The sequence below is a fragment of the Phocoena phocoena genome, chromosome 2 (assembly GCF_963924675.1).
Source record: "Phocoena phocoena chromosome 2, mPhoPho1.1, whole genome shotgun sequence".
In the NCBI taxonomy this organism is placed as follows: Eukaryota; Metazoa; Chordata; class Mammalia; order Artiodactyla; family Phocoenidae; genus Phocoena; species Phocoena phocoena.
The window spans coordinates 47,911,882-47,932,777 of record NC_089220.1 but is presented as its reverse complement, the minus strand read 5'-3'; the positions used below and the strand labels follow the sequence as shown (position 1 = coordinate 47,932,777).

The 20,896-nt window shown below is 41.2% G+C and overlaps 1 pseudogene; it reads left to right on the top strand.

Annotated features, from left to right (window-relative positions):
* Positions 1–19,079: 19,079 nt before the first annotated feature.
* On the top strand, positions 19,080–20,616 carry LOC136118380 (TLE family member 5 pseudogene; annotated as a pseudogene).
* The last annotated feature ends 280 nt before the right edge of the window (positions 20,617–20,896 follow it).

Below are 20,896 nucleotides of genomic sequence, written 5' to 3'. Positions count from 1 at the left end.
TATTCTATCTTCTCTATCTGCAGATTTCTGAGCTAGTTTTTCTGGGCAGATTTCTGGGCGAAAGATTTAACTCTACCATTGTAATAGGTGTCTTAGCTTGACAAGAAGCTGGGACCCAGACTCCCAGGACCCAGGGATTGGGAACACTTCTCTGTGCACCTGGCCTGGGCGGGGGGAAGCTCACAAAGCTCCTCTCTTCTCCTAGTTCCTCTCCCTGTTTTTTTGCACACCAGGGAGAATGAATATGGATCTGGTTTGGTCGGTTGTCAGGGCACTGTTTTGACTAAGTTTTCTAATGGGTACATTCACAGGGTTTAAAAGCCATAAGATTATGCCTCTCTTTCAACTCCTTTCTCCTCTTGGCTGGAGTCCTATGCCAGGGTCTGTTCCCACATGGTAGGAAAAATACTTATCTCCCCCTGCCCCACTCTTCTATACAGCTGCTGTGGCCTCCGCCAGCTCCATGCTGGGGCAAGCACATCTGTGCTATTCCTCTCTGTGGTGTCATCTGACCAGGTGCTGGCAGGTGTCCTTCGCCCAAACATTGGAGGAATATTCAAAGATACTGAGGGCCAACAAAGACTGACACGAGTCAACTCCACAGCTGACACTAGAGCCTCAGTTAATTGGAGACAGAGACAAGATTTGAACCCAGACAATTTGGTTCTCAAGCCTGTATTCTTGCATACTAGAGAATTCTGTCAAGTAAGTGATCTTACCTAGGACCGTCTTCTTGGGCAGAGATGAATAGGACTGAAGAGAGGGACAATTTTATTTGTAACACTTTACATTTTGATTAAAAATATTTGAAGCAAATATGATAAAATATTAAGTTATCCATTTGGAGTTGTGAAATGTATATAAAGTTTTTTTTCCAAAGAAAAGAAGATGGAGGAAAGAAAGAAGAGAGGAGAAAAAGGAGAAGGATGAAAAGGGGGAGAAAAGATGGATCTCAATTTCCAGATAGAAGACAAGAAGAAATTCCTCCCAGATGTCCTGTCTCCATCAAGCCCTTGCACCCAGCTCAGGTGCACAGCTCCCACCTTACGGGAACTCCAGCCCAAACTCATGGTCAGCAGACTTGGTTTTGAACAACTTAATTTCTCTCTGCTTTTCAACCCTGTTCATTCTTGTTCCGTGATGCTTTGCCCTTAGAGCTTGTCATCTTCCTGGTTTCAACCTGGATCTTCCTGATGATGCCCTGTTCTCCTCCCCAGCAGTGCTGTCTCTGCTACTTCTGCCCAGTCTCCCTTCCGCAGCTTCTGTCTACCCAGGTGAGGCATCCACTCTTCTCCCACCAGGTTTGTTTTGGCTCTGAGAGGGAGTGAGATCCAGGCAGTCACCCAGGAAGAGGGACTGACTTGGGGCAGGGTTTTCCCAACACTCCCCTTTGAAGTCACCGCAAATCAGTTGGGAGGTGCTGGCTTTGAATTAAGAATTTTCATCATTGAGGAAAATCCATTTCAGAAGAACATGATTATGGCATATTTGGAATTGGATTGAGTTGTATATTTGCAAAGAGATGAGGTTATTAAATACTCTGAGAGAAAGGGAAATTTAGAACACCAGTGAATTTAGTATTTTCCTGTTTCAATGAAAGTAGACCTCTACTGAGGCTGATGTTATTTTGTAGTACTGAGGAAAAAAATACATATGACTTCTTATGTTTGTCATAATTGTCTTCAATTTAAGCAACAACATGGATTAAATAGGATTTCGTGGGTTAGGGTGGGGAGTTAATCACTCTGTTTAAAATATTCCATGGAAAATTTATTTTCAAATTCCAGAGAAGTGAATCACCAGCTAATTTGTATAATGTACTTTTTACTTTTATCTTATGCTAGATGACCAAGAAAACATACAGCACAGCCCCAATTCTCAGGAAACTTATTTCTGTGTCAAAAATGGACAAAATAGAATTTTTTTAAAGTGTTTTTGAAATGAGGTTGCTTGCTTGCCTTGGGCGTTTGAAATGAAGTCTTCCTGGATTTAAATTAGTCATGTTTCTAAGCAGCCAGTGTGTATGAACAGGGGCATGAACACCGGGTGGATGAGAAATGTTAGGTATGACCTCAGCCCAAGTAAACCTTTGAAAAAGTTGTTGTTTTCAGGCATACAAAAATAAAATAGATACTACTGCAGCTCTTTGATCCCATTTCCCTCTCTCCACCTTCAAAGGTAATCACCATCCAGAATTTGGTGTTCATCATTCCCATGCATGTTTCTACAATCCCGTAACTTATGTGTGTATCCATAGACATTATATGGTACGGCTTTAACGGCTTTAAATTTGATACAAATGGTGTTATACCATATACAGTCCTCTGCGACTTTCTTTTTCCCATTCCCTTATTTGTGCAATTAAGCCATGTTGAGGCATTTATTGTACTGCTATACATTCCTACTATTACTACTAATACTACTTCTATTGCTGTTGTTGCTATTAATAGATTTTACTTCTAGATCACATGGCCAATAAATTAGTATGAAGACATCATCATTTATTTATTCATTCTCCTGCTGATGGACATCAATGTGATTTTCACCTATTTGCCATTACAAATAATGCTGCAGTGAGCAACCTCTATGTGTCTCCTTGTGTACCTGTTCAAGAGTTTCTAGGGTAGACACCTTGAAGTGAAATTGCAGCATTATAGCAAATACGCATTCTCAACTTTACTAAATTTTGCCAAGTTGCTCTAGTGATCATTCTAACTTACTCTCTCCTCTCCCACCCCAGCAATGTTGATCCATATTGTCTCCACCCACTGGGATGGTCAGACTTTTAAATTTTTACCAATATGACAAGTGTGAAACGGTACCTCACTGTGGTTTTCATTTGCATTTCCTTGATTACTCTTAAGGTTAAACCCCCGTTCCTCCATGAATTGCCTATCTATATTCTTTGCCATTTCTATATTGTGTTAACTTTTTTTTTCTTTTTAGGAATCATTTACATATTAAGTACCAATTCTGTGTCCATCGCCTGCACTGTAAATACCTTATCCCAGTCTGTAGTTTAACATTTCCTCCATGCTATCTTCTGTAATACGGAATTTTGAAAAAAATCTAGTCAAATATTCCAATCTTTCATTTATGGTTTGAACTTATTTTGTCTTTTTAAAAAAAAATTTTCACACCCTAACATATAGAAATTTTCTTCAATTTTCCTCCAAAAGAGTTAAAGTTTTGCCTTTGGACGTCAAGGTCTAATTCAGCTTGGGTCACCTCTTGTATGTGGTGAGATATGGAGCTCTAGTTCTATTTTTCCTCCTGTGCTTAACTATTTTCCCCAGAACCATTTCTCACATAGTCCATCTTTCTCCTGCTGATCTGTATGGACATCTCTTTTATTTATTTAGCAAGTTTTCTTACTTGCATGGGTCTGTTCCTGGACTCTCTAATCTGTTCCATATTCCATTTGTCTATCTCTGTACTTACATCACACTGTTTTAATTACTTAACATCATTACAATTTTGATATCTGATAAGGCACGTCTCCCTGCTTATTTAATTTTTCTTGGCCGTTTGTTCTTTTGTACAAAACTTAGAGTCAGCTTATTAAATTCCACAAAAATGGAATTTTTATTGTATTAACATTTATTAATTCAAGATTTGTTGTATTAACATTATTAACTTGGTAAAAATAAACTTTTTCTATTTAATCTACCTATTTACAAAATAGTAATAAACCTTTCCATTTATTTAGGTCTTCTTTAACATCTTCACCTCAAAGATCTGGTACCTATTTTGTGATATTTGCTTCTCAGTGCTTTCTGTTTCTTATCGGTCTTAAAAATGATATTTTTATTTTAAAAAATTACATTGACCTAACTTATTGGTGTAAAGTAATGTAACTGATTTTTTTAAAATAAAGTTATTCATTTATTTATTTATTTTTGGCCGTGTTGGGTCGTTGTGTCTTCATTGCTGCGCACGGGCTTTCTCTAGTTGCGGCGAGTGGGGGCTACTCTTCGTTGCCGTGTGCGGGCTTCTCATTGCAGTGGCTTCTCTTGTTGTGGAGCGTGGGCTCTAGGTGCGTGGGCTTCAGTAGTTGTAGCATGCAGGCTCAGTAGTTGTGGCTCGAGGGTTCTAGAGTGCAGGCTCTGTAGTTGTGGCACACGGGCTTAGTTGCTCGGTGGCATGCGAGATCTTCCTGGACCAGGGCTCGAACACATGTACCCTGCATTGGCAGGCAGATTCTTAACCACTGCACCACTAGGGAAGTCTCTGTAACTGACTTTTGTATAAGGATCATTTATCAAGTAATCTTGATGAATTCCAATAATGTGTCTGTCAATTCTCCTGGATTCTCTTTGTACAGAATTGTTTAATCTGCCATTAGTGACAGCTTTTTTCTTATCTTTTTATTTCTTATATGTTTTATTTGATCAATTGATTGATTGATTGATTGCCTTATTGCAGTGGCCAGGATATCTGCTACCATGACAACAAAATAGTGGTAATGTGATAATCCCTGATTTTTGTTTATTAAGCTAAAAATAATGTGTCTAACTCTTCTCCATTTAGAAAGAAGATTACCATTAGTTTATGGTATATAGACTTCATGAAATTAGGGAAGCTCTCATTTATTCCTTCTTTCCTTAGAGTTTATTTATTTTCTTATTTATTTTAGGTGTTGAATTTTATCAAGTGTTTTTTCTATAACTATTGAAATAAACATGTGATTTTTTCTCTTTTACTGCATTGAAGTAATGAATTACATTAATAGATTTCTCAGATGTTAGACCATTCCTGCATTCTTGGGAGAAACTACTTTAACCTAATATATTTCAATATATGGTTGGGTTTGATTAATATTTTACTTATGATTTCTATGTTAATAAGTGAAAATGGGCCTGTAACTTTCTTTGCTTTTCGTTTCCTTATGCAATTTTGAAAACAAGTGTAAACCAGCCTCATGAAAAGAGCTGGGGCATGTTTTTTGAAACTACTTGCACTAAACAGCATTATCTTGCTGTTTATCCAAACCTCTGTCTATATCTATACCTATGCAACTGTTTAAGCCTGGAGCTTTTAGGGTGACTGGGGGATATCTCTGATGACTATAATTGTAGTTACTTTAATGATTATTGGCCTGTTCAAGTTATTTTTTGTGACAATATTAGCTTTCTATTTTTCTCAGAAATTCACTTTTATAAATTTCAGGTTTATTAGCATATAGTTGTTAAAAAATATTCTTTGTCATATGAAGCACCACTGGGAGGGAGCTGTGAAGGAGGAAACGTTTCCACACACTGGGAAGCCACTTCGCGGGCGGAGACTGCGGGTGGCGGAGTGGGGAGCTTCGGAGCCACGGAGGAGAGCGCAGCAACAGGGGTGCTGAGCACAAAGCGGGGAGAGATTCCAGCATAGAGGATCTGTGCCGACTAGCACTCACCAGCCCGAGAGGCTTGTCTGCTCACCTGCCGGGGCGGGCGGGGCTGGGAGTTGAGGCTCGGGCTTCGGTCGGAGCGCTGGGAGAGGACTGGGGTTGGCGGCGTGAACACAGCCTGCAGGAGATAGTGCGCCACAGCTAGCCGGGAGGGAGCCCAGGGAAAAGTCTGGACCTGCCGAAGAGGCAAGAGACTTTTTCTTCCCTCTTTGTTTCCTGGTGCGCGAGGAGAGGGGTTTAAGAGCGCTGCTTAAAGGAACTCCAGAGACGGGCACGAGCCGCGGCTGAAAGCGCAAACCCCAGAGACGGGCGCGAGCCGCGGCTAAAAGCGCGAACCCCAGGGACGGGTGCGAGCCGCAGCTAAAAGCACGGACCCCAGAGACGGGTGGGAGACACTAAGGCTGCTGCTGCCGCCACCAAGGGGCCTGTGTGCGAGCACAGGTCACTATCCACACCCCCCTTCCGGGGAGCCTGTGCTGCCCGCCACTGCCAGGGTCCCGGGATCCAGGGACAACTTCCCCGGGAGAACGCACGGCGGGCCTCAGGCTGGTGTAACGTCACGCTGGCCTCTGCCGCCGCAGGCCCGCCCCGCACTCCAAGCCCCTCCCTCCCCCTGGCCTGAGTGAGCCAGAGCCCCCGAATTAACGGCTCCTTTAACCCCATCCTGTCTGAGCAAAAAACAGACGCCCGCCAGCGCCCTACACGCAGAGGCGGGGCCAAATCCAAAGCTGAGCCCCTGGGAGCTGTGAGAACAAAGAAGAGAAAGGGAAATCTCTCCCAGCAGCCTCAGAAACAGCGGATTAAAGCTCCACAATCAACTTGATGTACCCTGCATCTGTGGACAGCGAATCACCCCAAATTGAGGAGCTGGGCTTTGAGAGCAAGATCTATAATTTTTTCCCTTTTTCCTCTTTTTGTGAATGTGTATGTGTATGCTTCTGTGTGAGATCTTATCTATATAGCTTTGCTTCCACCATTTGTCCTAGGGTTCTATCCGTCCATTGTTTTTAAATTTTTTTCTTAATAATTAATTTTAATAACTTTATTATACTTTACCTTTTTCTTTTCTTTCTTTCTTTCTTTCTTTCTTTCTTTCTTTCTTTCTTTCTTTCTTTCTTGCTTTCTTTCTTTCTTTCTTTCTTTTCTTCCTTCCTTCCTTGCCTCCTTTAGACAACAAATCATCCCAAATTGAGGAGGTGGACTTTGAGAGCAAGATTTATGATTTTTTCCCCTTTGCCTCTTTTTGTGAGGGTGTATGTGTATGCTTCTGTGTAAGATTTTGTCTGTATAGCTTTGCTTCCACCATTTGTCCTAAGGTTCTATCCGTCCCTTTTTTTTTCTAAATAATTATTTTTTAATTTGATAACTTTATTATACTTTATTTTATTTTACTGTATCTTCTTTCTTTCTGTCTTTTTTCCTTCCTTCCCTCCTTCCTTCCTTCATTCCTCCCTCCCTCCTTTCTTTCCTTCTTGCCTTCTTTTCTTCTTTCTTTCTTTCTTCCTTCCTTCCCTCCTTTCTTTCTTTCTTTCTTTCTTCCTACTTCTACTAATTCTCTCTACTTTTTCTCCCTTTTATTCTGAGCCGTGTGGATGAAAGGCTCTTGGTGCTCCAGCCAGGAGTCAGGGCTCAGCCTCTGAGGTGGGAGAGCCAACTTCAGGACACTGGTCAACAAGGGACCTCCCAGCTCCACGTAATATCAAACGGCGAAAATCTCCCAGAGATCTCCATCTCAACACCAGCACCCAGCTTCACTCAACGACCAGCAAGCTACAGTGCTGGACAACCTATGCCAAACAACTAGCAAAACAGGAACACAACCCCACCCATTAGCAGAGAGGCTGCCTAAAATCATAAGTCCACAGACACTGCAAAACACACTACCAGACGTGGACCTGCCCACTACAGAGACAAGATCCAGCCTCATCCACCACAACACTGGCACTAGTCCCCTCCACCAGGAAGCCTACACAACCCACTAAACCAACCTTAGCCACTGGAGACAGACATCAAAAACAACGGGAACTATGAACCTGCAGCCTGCAGAAAGGAGACCCCAAACACAGTAAGATAAACAAAATGAAAAGACAGAAAAACACACAGCAGACGAAGGAGCAAGATAAAAATGCACCAGACCTAACAAATGAAGAGGAAATAGGCAGTCTACCTGAAAAGCAATTCAGAATAATGATAGTAAAGATGATCCAAAATCTTGGAAATAGAATGGACAAAATGCAAGAAACATTTAACAAGGACCTAGAAGAAATAAAGATGAAACAAGCAACGATGAACAACACAATAAATGAAATTAAAAATACTCTAGATGGGATCAATAGCAGAATAACTGAGGCAGAAGAATGGATGAGTGAACTGGAAGATAAAATAGTGGAAATAACTACTGCAGAGCAAAATAAAGCAAAAAGAATGAAAAGAACTGAGGACAGTCTCAGGGACCTCTGGGACAATATTAAACATACCAACATTCGAATTATAGGGGTTCCAGAAGAAGAAGAGAAAAAGAAAGGGACTGAGAAAATATTTGAAGAGATTATAGTTGAAAACTTCCCTAATATGGGAAAGGAAATTGTTAAGTCCAGGAAGCACAGAGAGTCCCATACAGGAAAAATCCAAGGAAATGTACGCCAAGACACACATTAATCAAACTGTCAAAAATTAAATACAAAGAAAGCATATTAAAAGCAGCAAGGGAAAAACAACAAATAACACACAAGGAAATCCCCATAAGGTTAACAGCTGATCTCTCAGCAGAAACTCTGCAAGCCAGAAGGGAGTGGCAGGACATACTGAAAGTGATGAAGGAGAAAAACCTGCAACCAAGATTACTCTACCCAGCAGGGAACTCATTCAGATTTGATGGAGAAATTAAAACCTTTACAGACAAGCAAAAGCTGAGAGAGTTCACCACCACCAAACCAGCTTTACAACAAATGCTAAAGGAACTTCTCTAGACAAGAAACACAAGAGAAGGAAAAGACCTATAATAACGAACCCAAAACAATTAAGAAAATGGGAATAGGAACATACATATCGATAATTACCATAAATGTAAATGAACTAAATGCTCCCACCAAAAGACACAGATTGGCTGAAATGATACAAAAACAAGACCCATATATATGCTATCTACAAGAGACCCACTTCAGACCTAGAGACACATACAGACTGAAAGTAAGGGGATGGAAAACGATATTCCATGCAAATGGAAACCAAAAGAAAGCTGGAGTAGCAATTCTCATATCAGACAAAATAGACTTTAAAATAAAGACTATTAGAAGAGACAAAGAAGGACACTACATAATGATCAAGGGATCGATCCAAGAAGAAGATATAACAATTTTAAATATTTATGCACCCAACATAGGAGCACCTCAATACATAAGGCAAAAACTAACAGCCATAAAAGGGGAGGTCGACAGTAACGCATTCATAGTAGGGGACTTTAACACCCCACTTTCACGCATGGACAGATCATCCAAAATGAAAATAAATAAGGAAACACAAGCTTTAAATGGTACATTAAACGAGATGGACTTAATTGATATTTATAGGACACTCCATCCAAAAACAACAGAATACACATTCTTCTCAAGTGCTCATGGAACATTCGCCAGGATAGATCGTATCTTGGGTCACAAATCAAGCTTTGGTAAATTTAAGAAAATTGAAATTGTATCAAGTATCTTTTCCGACCACAATGCCATGAGACTAGATATCAATTACAGGAAAAGCTCTATAAAAAATACAAACACATGGAGGCTAAACAATACACTACTTAATAACGAAGTGATCACTGAAGAAATCAAAGAGGAAATTAAAAAAAAACCTAGAAACAAATGACAATGGAGACACAACAACCCAAAACCTATGGGATGCAGCAAAAGCAGTTCTAAGAGGGAAGTTTATAGCAATACAAGCCCACCTTAAGAAGCAGGAAACATCTCGAATAAACAACCTAACCTTGCACCTCAAGCAATTACAGAAAGAAGAACTAAAAAACCCCAAAGTTAGCAGAAGGAAAGAAATCATAAAAATCAGATCAGAAATAAATGAAAAAGAAATGAAGGAAATGATAGCAAAGATCAATAAAACTAAAAGCTGGTTCTTTGAGAAGATAAACAGAATAGATAAACCATTAGCCAGATTCATCAAGAAAAAAAGGGAGAAGACTCAAATCAATAGAATTAGAAATGAAAAAGGAGAAGTAACTGCTGACACTGAAGAAATACAACGGATCATGAGAGACTAGTACAAGCAACTATATGCCTATAAAATGGACAACCTGGAAGAAATGGACAAATTCTTAGGAAAGCACAACCTTCCAAGACTGAACCAGGAAGAAATAGAAAATATTAACAGACCAATCACAAGCACTGAAATTGAGACTGTGATTAAAAATCTTCCATCAGACAAAAGCCCAGGACCAGATGGCCTCACTGGCGAATTCTATCAAATATTTAGAGAAGAGCTAACACCTATCCTTCTCAAACTCTTCCAAAATATACCAGAGGGAGGAACATTCCTAAACTCATTCTATGAGGCCACCATCACCCTGATACCAAAACCAGACAAAGATGTCATGAAAAAGAAAACTACAGGCCAATATCACTAAGGAACATAGATGCAAAAATCCTCAACAAAATACTAGCAAACAGAATCCAACAGCACATTAAAAGGATCATACACCATGATCAAGTGGGGTTTATTCCAGGAATGCAAGGATTCTTCAATATACACAAATCTATCAATGTGATAAACCATATTAACAAATTGAAGGAGAAAAACCATATGATCATCTCAATAGATGCAGAAAAAGCTTTTGACAAAATTCAACACCTATTTATGAAAAAAACCCTCCAGAAAGTAGGCATAGAGGGAACCTACCTCAACATGATAAAGGCCATATATGACAAACCCACAGCGAACATCGTTCTCAATGGTGAAAAACTGAAACAATTTCTCTAAGATCAGGAACAATACTAGGTTGCCCACTCTCACAACTCTTATTCAACATAGTTTTGGAAGTTTTAGCCACTGAAATCAGAGAAGAAAAAGAAAAACAAGAAATCCAAATTGGAAAAGAGGATGTAAAACTTGTCACTGTTTGCGGATGACCTGATACTATACATAGAGAGTCCTAAAGATGCTGCCAGAAAATTTGTAGAGCTAATCAATGAATTTGGTAATGTAGCAGGATACAATATTAATGCACAGAAATCTCTGGCATTCCTATACACTAAAGATGAAATACCTGAAAGAGAAATTAAGGAAACACTCCCATTTACCACTACAACAAAAATAATAAAATACTTAGGAATAAACCTACCTAAGGAGACAAAAGACTTGTATGCAGAAGACTATAAGACACTGATGAAAGAAATTAAGACAATACAAACAGATGGAGAGATATACCATGTTCTTGGATTGGAAGAATCAACATTGTGAAAATCACTATACTACTCAAAGCAATCTACAAATTCAATGTAATCCCTATCAAACTACCAATGGCATTTTTCACAGAATTAGAACAAAAAGTTTCACAATTTGTATCAAAACACAAAGGACCCCAAATAGCCAAAGCAATCTTGAGAAAGTAAAATGGAGCTGGAGGAATCAGGCTCCCTGACTTCAGACTATCTTACACAGGTACAGTAATCAAAAGAGTATGGTACTTGCACAAAAACAGAAATATAGATCAATGGTACAGGATAGAATGCCCAGAGATAAACCCATACACCATATGGTCACCTTATTTTTGATAAAGGAGGCAAGAATATACAATGGAGAAAAGACAGCCTCTTCAATAAGTGGTGCTGGGAAAACTGGACAGCTCCATGTAAAAGAATAAAATTAGAACACTTCCTGGCACCATACACAAAAATAAACTCAAAATGAATTAAAGACCTAAATGTAAGGCCAGACACCATAAAACTCTTCAAGGAAAACATAGGCAGAACACTCTATGACATAAATCACAGCAAGAACCTTTTTGACCCACCACTTACAGAAATGGAAATAAAAACAAGAATAAACAAATGGGACCTAATGAAACTTAAAAGCTTTTGCAAAGCAAAGGAAACCATAAACAAGACGAAAAGACAACCCTCAGAATGGGAGAAAATAGTTGCAAATGAAGCAACTGACAAAGGATTAATCTCCAAAATATACAAGCAGCTCATGCAGCTCAATATCAAAAAACCAAAAAACCCAATCCAAAAATGGGCAGAGGTCCTAAATAGACATTTCTCCAAAGAACATATACAGATTGCCCACAAACATGAAAGGATGCTCAGCATCACAAATCATTAGGGAAATGCAAATCAAAACTGCAATGAGGTATCACCTCACACCAGTCAGAAAGGCCCTTATTAAAAAATCTACAAACAATAAATGCTTGAGAGGGTGTGGAGAAAAGGGAACCCTGTTGTACTGTTGGTGGGAATGTAAACTGATACAGCCACTATGGAGAACAGTATGGAGGTTCCTTAAAAAACTACAAATAAGAACTACCATACGACCCAGCAATCCCACTACTGGGCATATACCCTGAGAAAACCATAATTCAAAAAGAGTCATGTACCAAAACGTTCATTGCAGCACTATTTACAATAGCCAGGACATGGAAGCAACCTAAGTGTCCATCGACAGATGAATGGATAGAGAAGATGTGGCACATATATACCATGGAATATTAGCCATAAAAAGAAAGGAAATTGAGTTATTTGCAGTGAGGTGGATGGACCTAGAGTCTGTCATTCAGAGTGAAGTAAGTCAGAAAGAGAAAAACAAATACCATATGCTAACACATATATACGGAATCTAAAAAAAAAAAAAAAAAGGTTCTAACGAACGTAGGGGCAAGACAGGAATAAAGATGCAGACGTACAGAATGGACTTGAGGAGATGGGGAGGGAGATAGGTAAGATGGGACAAAGTGAGAGTGTCATTGACATATATACACTATCAAATGTAAAATAGCTAGCTAGTGGGAAGCAGCCGCATAGCACAAGGTGATCAGTTCAGTGCTTTGTGACCACCTAGAGGGGTGGGTGAAAGAGGTTGGGAGGGAGATGCAAGAGGGAGGGGATATGGGATATATGTATACATATAGCTGATTCACTTTGTTATATAGCAGAAACTAACACAATATTGTAAAGCAAATATACTCCAATAAAGATGTTAAAAAAAATAAATTGTTACGTGAAATTAAAAAAAAAAAGGAAACCAAAAACAAAAACAAAAACAGTGAGAGGGGGCTTCCCTGGTGGTGCAGTGGTTGAGAGTCCGCCTGCCGATGCAGGGGACACGGGTTCATGCCCCGGTCCGGGAAGATCCCACATGCTGCGGAGCGGCTGGGCCCGTGAGCCATGGCTGCTGAGCCTGCGCGTCCGGAGCCTGTGCTCCGCAACGGGAGAGGCCACAACACTGAGAGGCCCGCGTACCGCAAAAAAAAAAAAAAAAAAAAAAAAAAAAAAAACAGTGAGAGGGATAATTTAGTTCCATATAAATAATTTAATTTCATCTTTGTGTCTCTATATGAAAGAGTAGATTTCACAAGATGTGAAATTGTGTGTATTTCACTCTGCCCCGTTATTATACGTGCATAATGTCATGGTTAAGAATATTCAAACATTGCTATTTTAATTCTATCACCTCTAGTGTCCTTTTATTTTTTCTTAATTTACATTTTAATTTACATACAGTTAAATTTATTTTTTTCCGTTTTGAGTTCTTTGACAAATGCCTAGAGTTGTGTAACCATAGCCTGAATCAAGTCATACCCTTCCATTACCCCCAAAATTCCCTTGTGTTGGACTTTGTAGTCAACCCTTCCCTCTCAGTCCTTGGCAAAGATTGATCTTTCTATTCTGGCAGTATTGCCTTTTCCAGAATGTAATATAAATGGAATAACCCAGTGGATAGCCTTTAAATCTGGCTTTCTTCCCTAGTATAATGCACTTGAGATGCATCCATGTTTTGTATGTATCAATAATCACTCCTCTTCATTGCAGAGGAGTAATTTATCCTGCTTTTATTGCTTGAGTTAACTGTTTATCCATTCGTCAGTTGAAAGACTGGTTTGTTTCCAAGTTTGCTACTCTAAATATTCACATATAGGCTTTCATATGAATATATATTTTCATTTCTGGAGTAAATTTTTTTTTTAAATTGCATTGTTTTAAAATTTTTATCCTGTAGTTTATCAGGTGAAATGCAGAAAGCTCAGACATAAAGAGGACAGCTGTGAGAATAGTTAATTAAATTTGTTCATTTTCCCCTTCACTCTGTCCTGTGGCAACCTTTTAAAGCTCTCCATAATTGACCTCTGATTTCCTTTAGGCTTAACCCCCCTGTCTCTTTTAGAAATAGAAAACTATAAGACATATTTTTTTTGTACTCATTAGCTTTATTCCTAATAGCCAAAAAAATGGAAACACCCAAATGTCCATCAACTGATGTGTCATATCCATATATGATACGTGTCATATCCATATAACAAAATGTTATTTGGCCATTAAAAGGATTGAAGTAGGGCTTCCCTGGTGGCGCAGTGGTTGAGAGTCCGCCTGCTGATGCAGGGGACACGGGTTCGTGCCCCGGTCCGGGAAGATCCCACATGCTGCGGAGCGGCTGGGCCCGTGAGCCATGGCCGCTGAGCCTGCGTGTCCGGAGCCTGTGCTCTGCAACGGGAGAGGCCACAACAGTGAGAGGCCCACGTACCGCAAAAAAAAAAAGAAAAAGGAAAAAGGAATGAAGTACTGATATATGCTACATCATGGATGAACTTTGAAGAGATTGCTAAGTGAAAGAAGCTAGTCACAAAAGGCCACATGTTCCATTTATATGAAATACCCAGAAAAGACAAATTCATAGAGCCATAAAGCATATTAATGGTTGCCTGGAGCTGGAGGAAGGGGGGAAAGGGAAGTGTCTGCTAATGAATATGGAATTCCTTTTGGGGGTGATGCAAATGTTCTGGAAGTAGATAGTCATAACGATTGCACGACCTTGAGACACATATTTTTAAATTCAGCCTTGGCTAGAAATTGTAATTGAAGGCAAAGAACATGTCTCAATTTGCAGTTTATTGGAGAACTTCAAGAAAGTAGACCCTGTAGACAGCTGCTCTGAAGAGACAAGACTGAACCAGTCATTTTGTCTTATTCAATAAGCGTAAAAACTGGAGAATATTTAGAAGACTTTTACTTTGAAAAACTTGTGAATGTAAATATTAAACTACATTACTGACACCATATTGTCAGATATATACATATTCTGTAAGTTGTTTTCACATTTTTTCTATCGAGTTATGATTGTAAGAGTTCCCTTTAAATCCTGTCTTAAGTAATTAGTGTTGTCTTACATAACCCTAATCTTGTGGCTAAGCTACCTTTAATTATTTGTTATGGAAACATTAAATTTACTCATTATATGTTCATTATAGGAAATTAAATTTGTTACAATATTGTTTTGTACCATGCTAAGTTTAAATAAGCTGCTATAAGTGACTCAGATACGTAGGGACTCAAATGAGAGAAATTTGTTTTTCTCTGGTAATAGTCCAGAGGTAGGCAGATAACCTAGGCAAATAATAGACTCCATTCCATGGGGTCATTTGGGTATCTAGGCTCCTTCTCTCTTGTTGCTCCATAATCATAGAACAGGAATAGGAATCAGTAAGCTTTTTCTGCAAAGGGCCGGATGGTAATTATTTTAGGCTTTGTGGGCCATACGTTCTCCACCATAACTTCTCAAGTCTTGCATTGTAGCATGCAAGCAGCCATAGACATATAAATGAGTGGGTATGGCATTATTCCAATAAAACTTTATTTACAAAAACAGATGGCAGGCCACATCTAGCCCATGGGTTAAAGTTTGATGACTCTTGTCCCAGAGTGTGATCTTTGTGTTTGAAGCTCCATTCATGCTCTGGTTTGTGGGAAGGGATAAAGAGGCAGTGAAAGGCAAGACATTACTTACAAGTGGACACATCATTTCTGCTAACATTCTATTGACCAAAACTTAGTCACATGGCCACATCCATCTAGTTCCAACTGAGGCCTGTGAATGTCTCTACCTGGGCAGTCATGTACCTAAGTAAATAGTGGGGGTTTGATTATCAAAAGAAAGAAGAGAGTGGATATTGGGGAACAGTTATTAGGCTCTGCCGCTCACCTCAAGTTGTAATACACAGCTAGCACTGTGGTCTTTAATGATTTATAGCTTCTCTGAATCATTCTGGAACATAAATCTGTGATTGTCTTTGCTTATTAGTCAGAGGTATTCAAGAACCTCCCTCTCTTCATTTTCTCCCTATGAGCACCAGCAAAATCAGAATCCCAGTCAAGCCAGAGCCTGAACAAAAATTGAAAGACTCACAGAAGTGGTCTACATTGAAAGGAGAAAGAAGATGTGCAGAGGTAAGAGACCACAGCTCCAGAAAGGAACAGAAAAAGATGGAGAAGGTTGTGGCCTTAAGACTTTCCAGTTCCCATGAGGCCTAGGCGCTTCCTGCTTTGAGTTCTGTACATCTTCCTTGAACTCCCTTTGTGCTTGAGCCTCCTCAGGTGTCTGACAGATAAAGTTTTTGAAAAATTGCATGTCTAAAACTGTTTTTATTCTATACTCATACTTGATGGATAGTTTGGGGATGAAATTCATTTCTCCTCTGTAGGTTGAAGACATTACTCCATTTTCATCTAATTTCCAATGTTGAAGTCAAGAAGTCAAAAGCTTTAGTTTTATCCTTAGTGATCTAAAACGCCACAAGTATCTGCCTTGATGTGATCTTTTTTTCAACCATTTTGCTGGGTTCTCAGTGAACTTTTTAAATTTGAAAACTTTTATCCTTCAGTGCTGGACAATTGTCTTGTATTCTTTCTCTGATAGTTTCTTCCCCTCCATTTTCTCTTGTTCTCGCTTGCTGTGGCACCTATTAGACTGATGTTGGACCTCCTGGGTTGATCTCTTATTTTGTTTTGTTTTCTCTCCTATTGTCTATCTCCTAGTCTTTTTGCTCCACTTACAATTTAAAGTTGATGGTATCCTCAATTTTAAGTTCCAACCCTTTAAATTTTTATTTGCTATCTTATTTTTAATTTCTAAAAAGCTTTTTCTGCTGTTTCTGAATATTCCATCTTTATATAGCATCTAAGTAATTTTTTTATGGATAGCATATCTTCTTATTCCAAAGTATTCTGCTGCTGCATTGCCTCTGCTTCCTCTGGGAGGTTTCTCCTTGATTATTTTGCTTTTTGTCTTAGATGTTGGAGGACATCCTCAAATATCTGGATGTCCCGTGGATTTCCATTTCATGTTCTCATTTTAAATAGTCCAGGTGACATTATCCCCATTATAAGAGTGGGAAGCCTGAAGCTCTCTAGGACATCTGACAATGCAGAGGGGAGCTGAGCCTGGCACTCAGCCATCTCATTCTTAGTCCAAGCTAAGCCCACTGTATAATGAGAGCACCTGCTGAAAGTCAGTGCCCTGAAAATGTCTGCAGTGTCCCTAAGCAAGAATTAGTCTTAGGCCACTTGCTTAAAAGCTGCTCTAGAAAGAAAATTCACTCGAAGAAGGCTCTTTCTATGTTTATTCTTTCTCTAGAGGCAGCATTCATAGGACAAGAATAGATTTGTCTCTAGCAGAGAAACCCAAGGATGGGTCACAAGATGTCCTGTTTACCAGGAAATTCCTTCAGTGGGTGACCAGAGGCTGGAGTTTCTAATTGCCAGAGCAGCCCAGAGTGGCTTCAGGATGGGGAGGAGAGGTTCTCTGGATGAGACATCTCACTGTAAGTGGAGAGGAGATGGTCCAGCTTGGAGATGCAGATACTGTAGAGAAAACCCTTGTAAAGCATGGAAACTTCCTCACACTGGACAACAGGGCTGTTTAGGTGGAACGAGACCAGCATATACTTTTCTTTAACATTAATAGAGATTTTCTTCTTCTCAAAGACAAAGAACCAACAATGGTAAAGCAGGAATTACCCAGACAGAAGGAATAACCCAAACCACAGTTCCATTCTCCGAATTGGCACAGCTCAGTAAGGAAGGAGAAGTTGACTTCGTGCAAAGTTTCAGTGTTTCACCAAAAATTAAAGAGACCAGATAAAGGCAACCCAATCCAGGAGCTATGGCAGCTGAGATGAAAATAAACAAGAAAGCTTCAGGTTCTAGGAAGAAAGGATTACAACATGTCAATTTTAGGATTGTTGATTACATGGAAACCACTGAAAGCACAGATATTTTCATTCGGTGTCCAAAACACCTAGGAACAAAAACCTTTTAAAGTATGAAATTATCTCCCAGGAGAATATGATGTGAAACACGTCCATTTCCGGTTCCACAGTGCACTTGTCCATGCAACTTTCTGCCAGAGTAGGATAGACACAAATGCCCATTAGACCTCTCTGGGCTTGCTTCCAGCAGAGGAAAATGTTCTGGGTGAAATGGCATGCCAGTAAACAGCACTGGACTTGGCTTTTATTCATCCTAAAGAATTGGGGTGGGAAGTTGCTTTCCTTTCTTAGCATAAGCTACTGCCCTGGGCAGCCAAAGAGGAAATAGGAGGGCGGTGAGCTGGAAAGGGTCTCTAAGTTCTGGTCCCATTGCTTTCACTAACTAGGTCTTATTGGGCAAGTCACGTAATCACTCACAGCCTGTTTCCTTATTTATAAAAGGAGACAGTTAATAGTTCAAAGCCTTTTTTCACCTCCAGTTGATCTGGGAAGCTTTGAAAGAATACAGATGCCTGGGACTGAATCAGAACTTCTGGGAGTCTAGGTTTTTAAAGCTCCCCCAGTGGTTCAGATGAGACCTCTCCATAGGCCAGTATTTTAGGAGTAATTCAACAAGATGTTCAAGATCCCTTCCAGTTCTAAAATTTTCTGATGGGAAGGTAGAGAAGACAAGGTCAGGGAGAGGTGCTCTTCTGTGCCACAGAGGAACTCTGTGCCACCTGGGAACTTGTTAGAAATGCAGACTCCATGGGGAGGAGCTCAAGTTGACTGGAGTAGAAGGAGAGGAGCTCACCTCTCCCCCTGCAAACACATCGAAATGCAGGCTCTTGGGCCCTATTCCAGAAGTTCACTGAATTCTAATCTATATGTTAATAAGATTCCCAGTGATTCATAAATTCATAAATACATGAAAGATAGCCCTGATCTATTCTACATAATCAGGAGTGAACCTGCCTACCTATATGCCAATGGGTTGTTTTCCTGCCCAGTCTCTGTGGCTTGGCCAACCCAGGAACACAACACGAGGGAAACATGCGACTTCAGGTGGTAACTCTTACTGGGGGCCATGCTCCTCAAAGAATGAGATTTTAGGACATTGCCACCTCACTATAAGTCCCCTTTCAAACTGGTCATAAATGCCTGTGAAAGCAAAAGTGAGGCCAAAGGGAGAGCTCGGTTGTGTGTGTGTATGAACATGTGTGTGTGTGAACATGTGTGTTGCGTTATTCTTCCAGTTGTCAACCAGATAAAATTTCCCAGAAGAATTTCTAGAAGCGAGGTTGACAGTGTTGAGGAGAAGGAAATTTTAACTTGTGTTTGACTGCTAGTCCTTGATTATGGCAGGGGGAAATAAAATATATCGCAGCTCACTTTCTCAGACGTTTGCTATTCTTACCCACATCCTGTCTTGAGAGTTGATCCCCAATGGAAGAAAAAAAAACACCTCCACACAGAAAAGACCTATTTCTGCTCTTAGGGGAGGGAGAGAAGTCTGATTTACAAAATTTGGATAAGACATGTAAAAGACAGAATTTCAAGACCAGGAGGAAGCAGGAAGCGGGTGAGGCCGGGCGCCAGAGGCTGCGGCAGCGGCCCCAGGAGTTGCGGATCCGTGCCGCCTGGACAAAGGCCCAGCCACCTGGCGCCACGAGCAGTCCTAGCCTGCGCGCACAGCTGGGAAGCATTCCGCGCCCCCCACCGCGACTAACAAGGTGTTTCCACAAAGCAGGCATCCGGCTCATCGCACCTAACCCAGCAACTCAAATTCACCACCCCACAGTCCCGCCACCATATCAAAGACGAGTTTCAGCTGCTGCAAGCTCAGTACCACAGTCTGAAACTCAAATGTGACAAGCAGGCCAGCGAGAAGCTGGAGACGCTGAGTCATTATGTGATGTCAACTACAAATTGGCATTTTCCATGGGCACTTGCCGTCCACCCCTACAAGGATTAAATCACGTGCTGCTGCAGCTGCTGACTTTCAACGCCCCCTGAAAGGAGTTCAGGTGGAGAGCAGACAGGAGGCACTGGGTGCTCTGGGAAAAACTGGCAGAACAGGCCTTCAGATAGTTAGATATTTTCAGGAGACAATTTTACGGGCCCAGATCCTGTATCTCCTCGTATTTAGAAAAGCACTAAAATCCTTCACGGTGACAACTGCTCCTTGTGAGTAGCAGTAACCTTCACAAGACTAGCAGCAACCTTCTGCAAAAATATGCGCTTGATTGCCTGTATTCCCCTTCACCTAAATCACATATACACTGACCTTCCCGCCTGCCTCTCTGAAGCAGTTTCTCAGAGCTATCTGGGATGCTGTCTTCCGGGCAGCAGTCCTCATTTTGCTCCAGATAAAATTTAACTCGCAACTCTCACGTTGTCCAGCGGGCCTCTCACCGTTGTGGCCTCTCCCGTTGCGGAGCACAGGCTTCGGACGCGCAGGCTCAGCGGCCATGGCTCACGGGCCCAGCCGCTCCGCGGCATGTGGGATCTTCCCGGACCGGGGCACGAACCCGTGTGCCCTACATCGGCAGGCGGACTCCCAACCACTGCGCCCCATTTTTTTTTTTTTAAGTCGACAGTGACGTACTACGAAATGTCCTACGGCTTGAACGTGAAGACGCACAAGCAGGCTGAAATCTTCAAGAGGCTGAATGGGATATGTGCCTAGGTCCAGCCCTACATTCCCCAAGAGCAGAGGGCCAAGAAGGGCGCTGCTCCTGAGCTGAACCCCATCAGCCGACAGCAGCTCCAAGCCCACCAGCTGTCCCAGCTGCGGACTCTGGCCCAGCCCCTGACCCCACTGCCTGGGAGGCTGCAGCCCCCTTCGCTGCTGGCAGCTAGCGCAGACACCGGCCTCCTCTCGCTCTCCGTGCTGGGTTCCTCGGCCCACCTCTCCAAGGAATACAAGAACGGGCATGATAGTGACACCCACCAGGAGGATGATGGCGAGAAGCTGGATTAGTGGGTGGCTGGGATGTGGAGGGTGGAGTACAAAGGGGAGTCGGACACAGAGAGAGAGGAAGGTTCAGCTCAAGACACATTATAGCTCGGGATTGGCTAAACTCTGGTAGTATTTATGGTAGCCGCCTGCTGGGGCCCTCACCCTGCTTGTGTGCCACCCGCTGGCTTTGCTCCTACCCCCGACTCCCGGCCTCCCTCTTCCTCCCCTTCAGCCTCAAAGGGTGAATACCTGCTCATACCACAGATTAGGCAAGCTGAGGCCTGGAGGTGCAAGTGGGAGG